Source organism: Rattus norvegicus, chromosome 1 (assembly GCF_021556685.1).
Source record: "Rattus norvegicus strain SHRSP/BbbUtx chromosome 1, alternate assembly SHRSP_T2T, whole genome shotgun sequence".
NCBI lineage: Eukaryota > Metazoa > Chordata > Mammalia > Rodentia > Muridae > Rattus > Rattus norvegicus.
Window position 1 is genome coordinate 67,712,209 of NC_141534.1, and position 15,052 is coordinate 67,727,260.

Genomic DNA, 15,052 nt, shown 5'->3' on the forward strand with positions numbered 1-15,052 from the left:
ATATCATCCTGGGTGAGGTAACCGAAGCACAGAAGAACACACATGGTATGCACTCATTGATAAGTGAATATTAGTCCAAATGCTTGAATTACCCTTAATGCACAGAACACATGAAACTCAAGAAGGATGACCAAAATTTGAATGTTTCACTCCTTCTTTAAAAGGGGAACACGAATACCTTTGGGAGGGAATAGGGGGGCATAGTTTAGAACAGAGGCAGAAGGAACACCCATTCAGAACCTGCCCCACATTTGCCCATACATATACAGCCACCCAATTAGACAAGATGGATGAAGCAAAGAAGTGCAGGATGACAGGAGCCAGATGTAGATCTTTCCTGAGAGACACAGCCAGAATACAGCAAATACAGAGGCGAATGCCATCATTAAACCACTGAACTGAGATCAGGACCCCCGTTGAAGGAATCTAAAAAGGACTGAAAGAGCTTCAAAGGGCTTGAGACCCCATATGTACAACAATGCCAAGCAACCAGAGCTTCCAGGGACTAAGCCACTACCCAAAGACTATACATGGACTGACCCTGGCCTCTGACCCCATAGGTAGCAATGAATAACCTAGTAAAAGCACCAGTGGAAGGGGAAGTCCTTGGTCCTGCCAAGACTGAACCCCTGGTGAATGTGATTGTTGGCGGGAGGGTGGTAATGGGGGGAGGATGGGTAGGGAAACACCCATTTAGAAGGGGAGGGGGAAGGGTTAGGGGGATGTTGGCAGGGAAACCGGGAAGGGGAATAACAATCGAAATGTAAATAAAAAATACACAATTTAATAAAGATGAAAAAAAAAAGAAAAAAAGAAAACACTTTTTTCTTTTTTCTTGAAAACAATTTTTTTTCACACTATATATTTTGATCATAGTTTTCCCACCGTCATTGACTCCTGGATCATTCCATATCTCTACCCTTTCAACTCAATGTTCTCATTTTTTCTTAAGAAAACAGTCAGGTAAATAGTGAAACAAGAGTGAAAGAAAAGAACAAAAGCAAATAGAAAAAAGAAGCATGGGAAATGCAGACATATGCAGCCACCCGCACACAAGCACACACAGATACACACACCCAGACACAGTCAGACAACACATACACATGAATACACAGATACAGAAACACATATACAAACATGAACAAACATACACGCAAATATACACATTCAGGCACATTCAGACCCATGCATACATACATGCAGACACACATATACGGATACTCACAGACACAGACACATAGATACACATAGACACACATACCCCTGTGGATATACATACACAAAGGCACATGCATACCCATACATGTAGACACATGTGCACACATGCATACACACACACATACAAATATGAAGACACACAGATATGCACATACATAGACATACACACATACAATATGAAGACAGACACATACACACATAAATATGAAGATATACAGACATACACACAGACATACATGGACATGCACAAATATAAATGTAAATACAGACATACATGCAGATACTTGCACATACATACACACACCAATCAACCAATCCAACAAACAGCCTTATAAAACGTTAAATTGGAAATCATCATGTATAAGTAAAAGACCAGTCAGGTTAAAAGAAAAAGAAAGCCCAACCAAAGCAATATGAAACCAAAAACTTCCAAAACTACATTATAGTTTATTTTGTGTTGGTCATCTACTGCTGGGCATGTGGTCTGCCCTTGGTGTGTTTTGTATACTCAATGAGAGAGGAACTAATTTTTCCTTTTTGAAAGGTTGCTAATTGGAGGTAGATTCTTGTATAGGAATGATAGCTCATGTCCATTTCTCCTTTCAGTGTTAGGACCCGCTCTGGCTTGAACTTGTGCAGACCCTATGCATAGTTCCACAGTCTCCATGAGTTCATATGTGTGTCAGTCCTGTTGTGTCCTGAAGACAATGTTTTCATGGTATCATCCATCCTCTCCAGCTCTTATGATCTTTCTGCCTCCACTTTTGCATATATCCTTTAACCTTGAGGGGAGGGGTTTGATGGAGCATTTAGGACTCAGTATCTCAAGGTCTCCTACTCTTTCAACATTGTCCAGGTGTGAGTCTCTGGATTAGTTCCTATCTACTTTAGGAGGAAGCTTCTCTGATGGCGGCCGAGTGAGGCACAGATCTATGGGTATAACAGACTGTCACTAAGAGTTATTTTGTTGCTATGTTCTTTAAGGAGAACCTTAGTGTTTGGTTATTCTCTAGACCCTGGCCTACATAGCCATAGGTTCTTGGCCACATGAGCAGAGTCAGGCAGCAGTTCCATTTCATGGAGTGGGCCTTAAATACATCAGATCATGGTTGATACCTGTCTTAGTTGGGTTTTATTGCTGTGAACAGACACCATGACCAAAGCAACTCTTATAAGGACAACATTTAATTGGGCTGGCTTACGGGTCCACTATCATCAAGGTCAGAGCATGGCCTTGTCCAGGCAGTCATGGTACAGGAGGAGCTGAGAGTACTACATCTTCATCTGAAGTCCATTAGGAAAAGACTGGCTTCCAGGCAGTTAGGACTAGACTATTAAAGCCCACGTCCACAGTGACACATCTATTCTAACAAAGCCATACCTTCTAATAGTACTACTTTCTGGCTCAAGCATATACAAACCATCACAATAACTCAAATGTTTGTGTCACTGTTGTACCTGCATATGCAGGCAGGTCAACATTGTAGATCAAAGGGTTTATAGCAGGGTTTATGTTTCCCTTTCCCTTCTGGTCCTATGCAGAGTACCGTGGACACTAGTCTGTGGGGGTAAAGCCTCCGGGACACCAACTTCTTCCTGCTCATGTTCAATGTTGTATGTAATCTACAGCAATAGGACTTTACTATCAATTTGTGGAGAAGAACTAATAGCTTGGCAGTACCCTGAGCTGCTTAAGGGTTTCCAGAGGGTCCCTTTGGCCAACAATTCAGTTAGATAGAATCCATTCTTACCACTGGAGATTTCATTTGCGTGTGCAAGGTAACTAGTTGGGGCTTTTGTCCATTGCAATTTTCGATGATTTCATGTTGTGATAGTTTGCATATGCTTGGCCCAGGGGCAAGAGTGGCACTATTAGAAGGTGTGGCCTTGTTGGAGGAACTGTGTCACTCTGGGGGTGGGCTTGGAGACCCTCCTCCTAGCTGCCTGATGATGCCCAGGCTGTTCCTGGCTTCCTTTGGGTGAAGATGTAGAACTCAGATCCTCCTGCACCATGCCTGCCTGGATGCTGCGATGCTGCCATGCTCCCGCCTTGATGGTAATGGACTGAACTTCTGAGCCTGTAAGCCAGCCCCAGTTAAACGTTGTCCTTTATAAAACTTACATTGATCACAGCAATAAGACCCTAACTAAGACAGAGTATATTTCTTTAAAAATCTTCTACTGCATTAGGATTCCATAGGATCCCCCTCAAATGCCCCTAGCGCTAGCTGTCCCTTTCCACTTTCCTTCCTCTTCTCTCTTGCTGTTCATTTGACTCTTCCTTTCCAGTCTCCTCTGTTTCTTTTTAATGATATTCAATTTTCTTTTCCTTGGAAGGTGCCCCCAATTCCAGTTTCTTATTCTATACTTAATCTTTTTGTTTATTCAGATAGTAGCATGACTATCAAAGGCTTAAAAACTAACATCTATATAAAAAAGAATACGCAACACCTGTCTTTTACCCACATCTCGAAATATTGATCCATTATTAAAAATTAGATGCAGAACTAAGCTAGCTACTTTTCTCAGCTCACAGCCTATTACTTCTAGTCCTAGCTCTTCTCTCGTTTGCTTTTTAATCATGTCCCAGACTCATTTGCCCTGACATTTTCTTCTTAATGAAAATAACCCAGAGGTATTTATTATTAATCTTTGTGTCTGTATGTATTCCTAAGAGATGTGTACTGCTATTTTGTACACTCGTATTTTTAATGTTCATCAATGTGGCAGCCTATATGCTCATGTTGGGTTTTTTTGTTCTTATTCTGATTGGGTTTTTGCATATATTTTTGTTATTTCAAAACTCTTACTGATCATCTTTGTCCTCTTTGAACAGATAGAATATAGGTTTATCAAGGAGAGGTGAACTCTAAGTGTTGGGAGGGGGTTCAAGTGATAAATACCCACCGTGTACTTTTTATTAAAGCACAATTTTTATTATCTTCCCTCTGCATTTGCTGTTGACTTGTTTATTGTCTGTCTCAGTTTTTCTGAAATAAAATGTTTTATAAAATAAGGTTCTAACATAATACCTGGTTAATAGCAAACCAAATCCCACATTTTTGGTGTCGTTCTGAGAAAACACAGGAACTCACAGCTCTGTGACCAAGGAGACCATTCCCAAGTTGGATGGAAGTACTCTTTTGCCTTCCACACTTTCGTTCTAAGTTGACTTAGTTAATATGACGATTTTTATCTTTACATAGCTAATTTTCACTTAAATGTAGATGGTGCTGGTCAGATATGAGAACATGGATACTCGAAGAAATGTATACATTTAAAATGTCAATTTCAGGTCCTAGAATGTAGTTCAGGCTTCATGCATGCTCATTAAACTGGTTTCTTCTACATAGATTTTGGTTAGTGACTCAGATTGCTTCAGTTTTAAATCAAGTGCTTATTGTACTGTTGAATAAAAATGTTTCCTGCTCTCTGTTAAAGTCTTTGAGCCTAATGAGGAGTCCGACTTGGCCAGAAGAAGACTTGATCCTCAGACTCGAAGGTGGGGAGGTACCCCGTCCCCTGGAACTGTGCCAGGAGCCCGTGTGCCCAATCTGCTCCACAATCATGCCCTTCTGTCTGTTGTTGCAACCTGAACACACTTCAGGAATTAGGCATTAATTAATGTAAACATACTGCAACTGAAGAAACAAGGGAAATTGCCTCAGCTCATTCCTGAGGGATCTCAGAAATTTGTTTCAGTTGAAGTTAATGTGTACCTCAGGGCAGCAGGGAGGTAGACCATAAGATACTGCTCCAGCACATGGGTGACCCAGAGATGACCTTTGTTAGACTCTGGACCAGAATTTGTTTCTATATTGTGTCTATTTTGTTATGATGTTTTTATAACCTTGCAAATATTGATTCATGGCCTTAAACGGCCTAAGTATCCAAATTATGGCTTCATTAGGTTTGTGCTCATTTCTAGTGTGTCCATTTAAACTTCTAGCAAAAAATCTTCCAAATAGCACTTCCTCGATTCTGTGGACCTCACTGAACGGTTTTTTCACAGAGTGGGTCAAGCAGACTGTTATGTGTGTCTTCGGGAGTCTGTCTTCATTCGAATTAGAAGCAAATTCTGCATCATATTTTATGTCCAAAATACTGGGAACTAGATGCTAAAATTCAGTCATTGTGGAAAATTATGCTAGCAAATATGTACCAACATTTTACATTTGATCTAAATATTGAGTTCAGAATGTGGTTCACTAACAAGCTACATAGCTTGCAGTAGAAACAATTGTAACTCCACTAAAACAAAAGGGTCCTGATTAGTTAGTGTTCTAGTGTTCTCTAGAGGAGTAAAACTTATAGAATGAACATATATATATATATATATATTTACATATGGGGTTAATTACAATGGATTTTATTATATAATATGTAATTGTATAAATATATTGCTTAATATATTTATGTTATATAGTTAATAATAAGTATAATATAATAAGTATATCATTACAGGCTGTGGTCCAGCTAGTCCAACAATAGCTGTCTACTAATGGAAGGTCCAACAATCCAAAAGTTGTTCAGCCCAAGAGGCTGAGTGTCTCAGCTGGTCTCCAGTATATGCCAGAATCCCAAAGGGGTCAGCTCTAATGTAATGAGGGATGGCTTTGCCAGCTAGAGTGACAGCAAGCGGGAAAAGGGACCATGCTTCCCTCTCCCATGAAATGGGAGGCTGCCATCAGGAGATATAGCCCACATTATAGGTGGCTTTTTTCCCTATCTTAAAGATCCAGATTAGAAGTGGATCTTTCCACTTCAAATGACTTAATTAAGAAAAGACAATCTGTCACAGATAGGCATAGCCATTTGAGTTTCAGTTGTTAATTCCAAATGTAGTCAAGGTGACAATCAAGAATAGCCATCATAAGTTTCAATTTTGGGTTCATAGCAATAATTGCATATTCTTCCATATTCATCCTTACGTTATATTATTTATAAAATACAGTCTCTTTTATTCTTAGTTTACTTATTTACATCCCAAATCCTGCCCCCCGGCTCCCCCTTACAGAGTTCCTCCCCCTTATGCCCCTTATGCCCCTTCCCCTTTGTCTGTGAGAGGGTGCTCCCCCTGAGTATCCCCTGACCCTGATCCATCAGGTCTCTACAGGATTAGGCACATCCTCGCCCACTGAGGCCCTGCAAGGTAGCCCTCTGCTACATATGTGTGTGGAGGGGAGTGTGGGGTCGGGGTGCAGGATAAGGGTCTCAGTCCAGCCTGTGTATGCTCTTTGGTTGGTGGCTCAGTCTCTGGGAGCTCCCAGGGGTCCAGGTTAGTTGACTCTGTCGGTCTTCCTGTGGGGCTGCAATCCCTTTCTGCCCCTCCAATCCTTTGCCTAATTCTTCCATAGAGGTCCCTGACCTTCATCTAATGTTTGTCTGTGAGTATCTGTGTCTGTCTCAGTCAGCTGCCGGGTAGAGTCTTGACAAGCATTTAATCATGGGTAATCACCACTTTTAAGTGATTACTTATCTATAGATTAGTAATATTAGTGGATTAGTAAGGAAAATGGATGAGTTTATAATGGAACTTGATCACCTCAGCCCAATGGTTTCCCTAAAGTTAGAGACATGCAAGCTCTACCAAACATTGCCATTATCTTTAATGGTTATACATTTTCCCCCCCTGAACCTTTTTTTTTTCCTTTTCTTTTTTTTCTGGAGCTGGGGACCGAACCCAGGGCCTTGCGCTTGCTAGGCAAGTGCTCTACCACTGAGCTAAATCCCCAACCCCTCCCCCTGAACCTTAATAGGCTAACTTGAATGAAGGCTCAAAGCATGCATTTTCCCCTGCTTTCCCGATTATTTAGCACAATTTCAAGTACGCCATCATGAGTTTTCTATAGGCAACACCATGTAGGATATGGTGGCGGACGAATATGTGAATAAAAGTCATGATAAATGTAGTTTATTAAGAAAATTTTATTTTGGAATTTCCTGGCTCCAGCCACGTATTAGCATTCCTGTAAATAGTGTGTGCAATTTTCATTGGGTTTTGGCAACATCCTGGAAGATAAAAGAACTGTAAGATAAACTAGAGCAAGGGAAGGAAGAAAACTGGGACTGAGAGAGAAATTCACAAGAGATGGACTGGACATCACTATCTTGCAGTTAACTTATTTCTAACAATGAAAATAATTAAGGGGAAATTATTGTTTTTAAGGAGCACAAGATACAATTCGAAAATTTAAAAGCTAAAGAAATAGATGTTTTGTTTGTCTTTGTTTTTAAATTAAACAGGGATGGATAGTGTTGATAGCAAAATGTCTTCTAAGATGCACTTATAAAAGCTACCATTAAACTCCTTATAACAGCCACCTAAGTGGAGGGGGGAAATGGAACTGAATGGGAATACATACTGAAGCGAGGGGAACCTTGCCAAGACCACTGGTGATCAAGACTTCAGACTGAACGTGATTAATTAAACTCTGCACCTGGCGTTCACCAGAAACTAATCACTACCAACAAAACGGCAGGAAAACTCCAATGCCTGCGAGTGTGCAGATTTCTTATCTTAGCTCTTTCATTTCATCTGCTCAGGAATGATGCTTCAGGCTATGAAATGTGTAAGATTCTCAGGTGGTAAAAGTGCATGAGTGTATGTGTTTGTGCACAGATCTCTGGAATTCACAACTAATCAACTGCATTTTAATTCAAGATCAAGTGATTGCGGGGGTTACAATTCTGCAGAAGCAAAGAAAGTAATCTAATAGTAGTATAAAGCCCATATATATATATATATATATACACATATGTATGTGTATGTATATATATATATTGATATCTATCTATATATATTGATATATATCTATATCTATCATCTATCTATCTATCTATCTATCTATCTATCTATCTATCTATATCAGAAATATAGAAACTTGGGTAGGGGTAAGAAGTATAAGGTCTATGGAAATAAAATACTAGTTTTTTTAAGTCAACATAGATGTGTAGCAATAAGGAGGACTAGACTGAAATGTGCATCACTGATTTTAAGAAAACCAGCCAATTTCAGTTATATCAGTATTGGTGTCTTAGTCAATGTGAGAGCGATAGAAAAACTACAGAAGTATCACTTCTAGTGGGATAATGAGATCATGTTCATAAAATCATCCCTGGTGCTGGGCTTTATTCTCTGTGCTCGTGTTCTTGACGGTTTAGTCACCAGTCAGCAGGCTGTGTGTTTGATAAGGTTAGAGGAACACAGAGATAAGTGTGTTTGGATGGACGACACGCTCAGGATCCTTGAAGGACCGTTCTGCCAATCTTTTCCTTCTTCTATCTCTTCCCACAGAGATGAAAAAGGTTCGAAAAAGAAAACCACCCCAAAGTGATCATGCAAAAGGGTGTTATCCAAGATCAACAGAAGAAAGCTGAGGCTGATTTGTGCATTTTGGGGCACCAGACGGTAGCTGCTTACTCTTTGCTAGTAGATCAGTGTTTTCTTAGGACTTTGGTTCCTTATTTTCAGTCTTACTTTTCCACTCAGAAAAATGGCGGAACACAGAGAAGAAAGTAGGAGGAGGGATGGGGAAAAGAGAGAGGAGAAGAGAAAGGACTATGTTGTTAAGTCTGTGGCCAACACGAATCATCTAGAGCGTTGGACATCTGGAGAAGCTAACTATACTGCCAACACCCCAAACTCTGAGTTTGTTTACTTCTGTGTATGAAAATCATGCACCAACTGAACATTAGACAGTTTTGCCTAATTGCTTGCATTAGACTCAGTTCTACTGGCTAAGATAGCTTGAACAAAGAGGTCTCCTCCTGTGCAGAAACTGGTGTAAATTCTAGGAACTCCTTTTGCATGTTGAAGGTTCAGGAGAGTAGAAATCAGGTTAGGATGGGGAAAGTAGGTATATTATTAGATTGTAACGTAATGGTGTATCTTCATTCAGGATAAAGCAGACAAGGTTGAACTATTATTTTCATTCCCAAGGGCCAGTTTATATTCAGCAAAGTTTAAAACATCAATTTTACCATTTATTTTTCTATGTTTGTTTTCCTTCTGAGTAGTTTTTAAATGTGATCAGATATATTCTCATAAATTCTACTGAGAAGATTTGTAAATTTGCACAGACTTTCTATAAATCCAGTGATTTAGGTGACTCAGATGAGGCGCTACTTGTGGAATGCCACGGCATGGGAATAGTACATTGTACGACAAGGCTCTCCAAGGTGCCTGCCTTGCATTACTTGAAAACTGAATACATGAAATGGGAAGGGAAGGGGTAGAGTTCACTGGACCCTTAGGAAGAATGGCTTTCTGTATCTCTGGAATCCTTTCTGTTGTTGATTGGTGGATGCTCAAATACAGCGTGAATGGTCAGCATCAATGAACATTGAAATGACGGGTCCTGTTACACTGTTGAAGGTGTTGATGGTGAGGAGAAGGTTCTGAGTTTCACTTGGCAGTCCTACCTTACATTTCCCGGTTGTGATGCAATGGAACCTCAATTTTCTCATACTACAATGGTCTATATTTTATGTTTATAGATATCCACAGAATCACAAGATCAAGCTGTTTTATAGCTGGGGTAAGTAAGCAGCTGGATAGCATTTTGTTTGATTTGCACAGCAGGCTTGAAGTTCAAACACAGACCGAAATGACTGCCCCTTTGTTTAGCTGTTATAGACAGTTTCTTTATTGCAGCCACACATAATTCATTGGAAAACACAGAGGCAACGACAAACACATCCCCAAACCCTATAATCATAGAGAATGTTCCAATGTCTAATCCTCATAGTGGTATCTTTAGAGTCAGGATGAGTGGAGTAACTTCCTACAGTTCACTCTTCTCTTCTCTTCTCTTCTCTTCTCTTCTCTTCTCTTCTCTTCTCTTCTCTTCTCTTCTCTTCTCTTCTCTTCTCTTCTCTTCTCTTCTCTCCTCTCCTCTCCTCTCCTCTCCTCCCCTCCCCTCCCTTCCCTTCCCTTCTTCTCTCCTTTTCTCTCCCTCCCTCCTTTTCTTTCTCTCTTTCTTTCTCTCTCTTTCTTTCTTTTTTCTTTCCTTCTTTCTTTCTTTCCTTTCTCTTTCCTGTCTTTTTTTTTGTATAAGAATTGTTTAAGCACTTATAGACAAAAGAGCTCCACGAACTCTCATTCTCTAAGAGGATAAACGTCTCTGAGAAATCCACACCCTCACATTTATGAGAGAGCCTGTAAAATCAGAGTTTATACATAACATCCACTGCTCAAATGTCAGCTTGTATTTGGCAAGATCAAATAAATTGAACTCAACTTATTCAATACCAGAGTAGCAAAACAATTTCAAGTTTAGGTCAGGTATTGCATATCCCACTGTAAAGTGAAATGAAATTCTATTTTTACTAAACATGTTATATATTAGTATTTGAGAAGACTCTTTTCCTGTTCATAAAATCTTTCTGCCCCAGTGACAAGACCCAGTGCTGACAGCATACTTTTTCTATAGAGAAGGAATCAAATAAGAAACCTATCTAGAGAAGGGGGTGGGGGTGGGCACAAAGTTTCACTCCTAGCCAAGAACTATCTGCAATTCATAGCTGCTGGGAGAAGAAAAATAAGTTTTCTCAGCAGAATGATGGGGGTGCGTACTATCTATGATCCGTGGTAGGCTTCATAGTAAGAAGTAGTTGGGGAACAGAAACTAGACCCCACTGTGTGTGCTTTCATTCTTTCTTTTTCTCTCTTCTCTTTCTTTGTTTCTTTCTTTTTTCTTCTTTCTTTCTTTTTTTGGGTTCTTTCTTTTTTTGAGACGAAGAACATGGAGTTAGATGTGTAAGGCAAGGTGGGAGGATCTAGGAGAAATTGAGGCGAGGAAGAATATGACAAATATAGTGTATGAAATTCTCAAAAAACTAAACATTTTGTAAAAAGACTCCAAAGAAGTAGCCTGTAATATCGAGATTGCAGATACCGCATTCCTGTTTTCTCACAAGAAAATACACACCCCTATTCTAGTTAAAACATCCTAGCACTGATTGCCGGATAGCAGAGAGTGGCTGCTAGTGTAAGGTGTTGCCAGGTTACCAAATTCTTGCCATGCTGCTTTATTGACAAGTCTACACCTGGTATACACTGGAGCATTCTGCACAACAACTAATGCCAAGGCTAAGGACAGAAAAGTTATTAACTATGCCATGGATTTCAAATTAGTTTCAAAGACTCTGGACAATTTTTCTTTAAATAGAAGAGAAAAATGGATTTCAGTATAATGTATTGAAACTAAAGATGTCACAATAAAAGTAACATTTCTTCAAGAAAAATATTTCTTTGTAACTGTACTGGTTACATGGTGTATGTATGAAGCACACTGTGCATTTTAACAAACACAAATAGCTCTCAGTCACCAGAGAATAGGGCTGACTGAGTTAGAGTAAGTTTTCTCTGAATAATACTCTTGTTATCAGTAGAGTGATCTTTTCTACATCAGCTACTCTCTGTTAGTGATGGGTAAACTGGTTTATAGACACAAATGGCAGGAAAGAGACAGGGAAAATTAGGGGGCATTTTGCCAGTTTAATTTTACAGGAACTGCATTTCACATTTATTAATTATGAGAGCTTTAGTGGACAAATGAGTAAAACCAATCATTAAAGTACAGCAAAGCTGGAGGAACTGGGATTTTCCATGAGAACCTCTCAGGTGTATACAGATCTGAGTTAGGGTAGGATTAGAGTAATTCTTATGGTGTCAGGAGATAGAAACTTGGCACCTAAGAATTCAGTTTTCTCATTTGTAACTCAATGGCATTTCGATTCAATGTTTTATTTTTATATCTATTCCTGTGTCTTATATTTTATCTATATCTATTTTATATTTATATATTTATTTTGCATTGATTTTTAACAACAGTGGTCTTTAAGAAGAATATTGTTCTTATTTAAATTAAAGTATACTCTATAAATAGAAATGTTTATACTCTTCAAAAACAAAACTGGAGAAAATACTTTTCCTCAACTGGACCATCTATGGGTCTATCATCAGGCAACTAAGTTGTTAATATTGGTGAATAAACGTGAACATCAATGCTTTTCCTCAGGCTAGCTTCTACCCGACAATTTAAAAAACAACTTCTCCCCAAATTATTGACTTTTGACCCAAATGTAGTTATCAGTATGGTATAGAAGCTCTTAAGGAACAGTCAGCTCATTACATGGCCTCTGCCTTTCTTCTTCCTCCTCCTCCTCCTCCTCTTCTTCTTCTTTTTCTTCTCCCCCTCCACCTCCTCCCCCTCCTCCTCTTACTACTACTACTACTACTACTACTACTACTACTACTACTACTACTACTACTTGGTAGGCAACCTAAGAAGAACCATGGCTTGGTCTCCTTTCTGTGCTCCTCCTTTACTCAGTGAGAATGAACTGGTCTCTGAACCTCTCTCCTGGGTCTGCCTCTTTCTAATTCTTCTAGTTGACCACAAGGAGCACAAGGAGGATTGATTAGTCTGTGTGAGCCCCCTTCCTCAAAGCAAAGCACAGCTGGGAAGGAAGGCAGGAATGCTATGCTCACAGACCACACAAAGTAAACCCACCAGGCTGCAGCTGTGACAAGTCAGAAAGCCTGTCTCTGACACCTAAGGCACATATTTTATAGTCTAAGAATAGACATGCTTACACTGATACAGAGAGGGGGGCTGCCATTTATCCTCATGTGACTGGGAACCAGATGCATAAAAGACATTCAGAAATCTGGTTTTAATTGAAGTGCAAGTATTCTCCATGTTGTTGTATACACAGAGGCCATTTCTCCTTATATGGTTAGTAGCATATACTTTGGTAATATAAAAACAGCAACAAAACAGTGACTATGAGTCAGAACAATAATTTATCAGGAATTATACCAGTGAATACTATATAAAGACATGTTTATATATTTGATTTTTATGCTTGCCAATAATAACATGCCAATCACAAAAATTATTCTGAAATTGTTACTTTTTTATGAAGACTAAGATGATGATAGATGTCCCCATCCCTGATCTATTAACAACTGATATACATATTGGTGTTTTAGAATGCTCAATAGACATCTGTATCTCTTCTTTGGAAAGATAAGAGTAGTAGACAAAACTACTGTGAATCCAAATGTAAAAACCAAGGACCAATTCAACATCTGTAGGAGTCATTGTTCTACTGCTATGAAGAGATACTATGACCAAGGCAACTCTTATAAAAGAAAGTATTTAACTGGGGCTTGAGTGCAGTTTTAGTTCATGATCATCGTGGTAGGAAGCGGACAGGTATAGTGCTACAGTAGCTGCTGAGAGCTTTACATCCTAATTCACAGGCAGTGGGCAGAAGAAAACTGGGTCTGGCATGGACTTTTGAAATTTCAAAACTCACCTCAGTGACAACTTCCTGTGCAAAGGCCACGCCTTCCAATTCTTCTCAAACAGTTCCACTCTCTGATGACTAAGCATTTAAACACATAAACCTATGGAAGCCATTCTCATTCAAATCACCACCGCATCCAAAAAGGACCAAGGGGGCTAGTGTCAGATCTCATTTTGAAGAGGACTGTATGTGGACGGAAAGGAGAAAGTAAAGCCATCCTAGTATGAATTATACTGTGTTGGTTTTTCACTTTCAAAGCTAAAACATTATTCCTTTTATTGTCAAGTTAGTTTAGATGTTGGCTTAGGATTTTCCATTTGAAAATAGGATCAAGTTAATTAAAAAAAAAAAAAGAAAGAAAATAGGATCCTTTTAAGTTTCTATCAGGTCTATACTCTCTCTTGACCAAAATCACAAGCTTGCCACTACAATTCATGCTGACTTATGAACTTGAACCAAAACTTCTTTGACTTTAAGCAATCTCTTCATACAATCTTTTCAGGTAAGCATATTGTGAGATAAAATGCAAATAGTTCACAGGATGAAACATTTCAGGCTTTATTACTATTGGCTGAATTGTTAAACCCTCACATGTCGTGGTTGTGGTGTATGAGACAGGAAAAGGCGTTTTACAGTTGAAAAGAGCGCTTTGTTCCTTGTAAGGATCAAATCAAATCTTACTTTGCTTTGGATGTTCTTTGCCTTGGTACCAAACAGATGGCATAAACTAGGCGGGTAATATACCTGCTCACTATTTGCCTATTATTGATTAATTGTTCATTAGTAAAAGCTGCGATGAGCGATCACTGGAATCCAGGTGCAGATAAACTTGATCCTCAGCTTGTGGGTGGTGTGAGAACACATTTTAGGTCACACTCACATGACAGGCCAGGTGCTCCTGGGAGAGGCTCCCTGCTTGCCCAGGGGAAACTCTAATTTAACTGGGTGATACTTGTCAGACTACCAACTGCAGTGCATTGAATGTCATTAGTCTACACTTGTTGGTCTGAAGGAATTAATTTAAAAATCTAAGTATTCCTCAAGTTTTACTTACTGGTTTTCTTTAGCTATAGTTGGCTCTCCTTCTTTGTCTAAGGAAGAAGCGGAGATTCTAAGTGTTTCCAGATGCTGTCACAGAACAGAGCCAAGGGAGTCAGCTGTGGAAAAGAGGTCACAAAAGCCCAGCTACAGGCAAATAGTCTCCAGCACAGTGAGCACTGGACTTCAGTGTAGCCTCCCATTGGCCCACTTATTCTCTGGCTCCCTTTTTAATAGCTACTCCTCTTCTAGGTACCTAGGTATGCTGGAATGCGGTCCTATTCCATTACTGAATATTTTCCTTTACAGTCACTGATAGTGTGGTTTACTCCCCTTAGTTATGAGGTCAGTGGTTCTCAATCTTTCTAATGCTGTGACCCTTTAATACAGTTCCTCATGTTCTGGTGACCCCCCAACCATAAAACCATTTACCTTACTACCTCAAAACTGTAATTTTGCTACTATTATGAATTGT

The 15,052-nt window shown here is 39.4% G+C and overlaps 1 long non-coding RNA gene across 1 annotated transcript; it reads right to left on the reverse strand.

The window, feature by feature from the left end:
• Positions 1–9,845: 9,845 nt before the first annotated feature.
• Positions 9,846–14,751, reverse strand: LOC147996754 (uncharacterized). Its single transcript, XR_015654624.1, has 3 exons — positions 14,594–14,751; positions 13,549–13,722; positions 9,846–10,998 (listed from the first exon to the last, which is right to left on the reverse strand). It is a non-coding gene; the product is annotated as an uncharacterized LOC147996754 (long non-coding RNA).
• Positions 14,752–15,052: the final 301 nt, after the last annotated feature.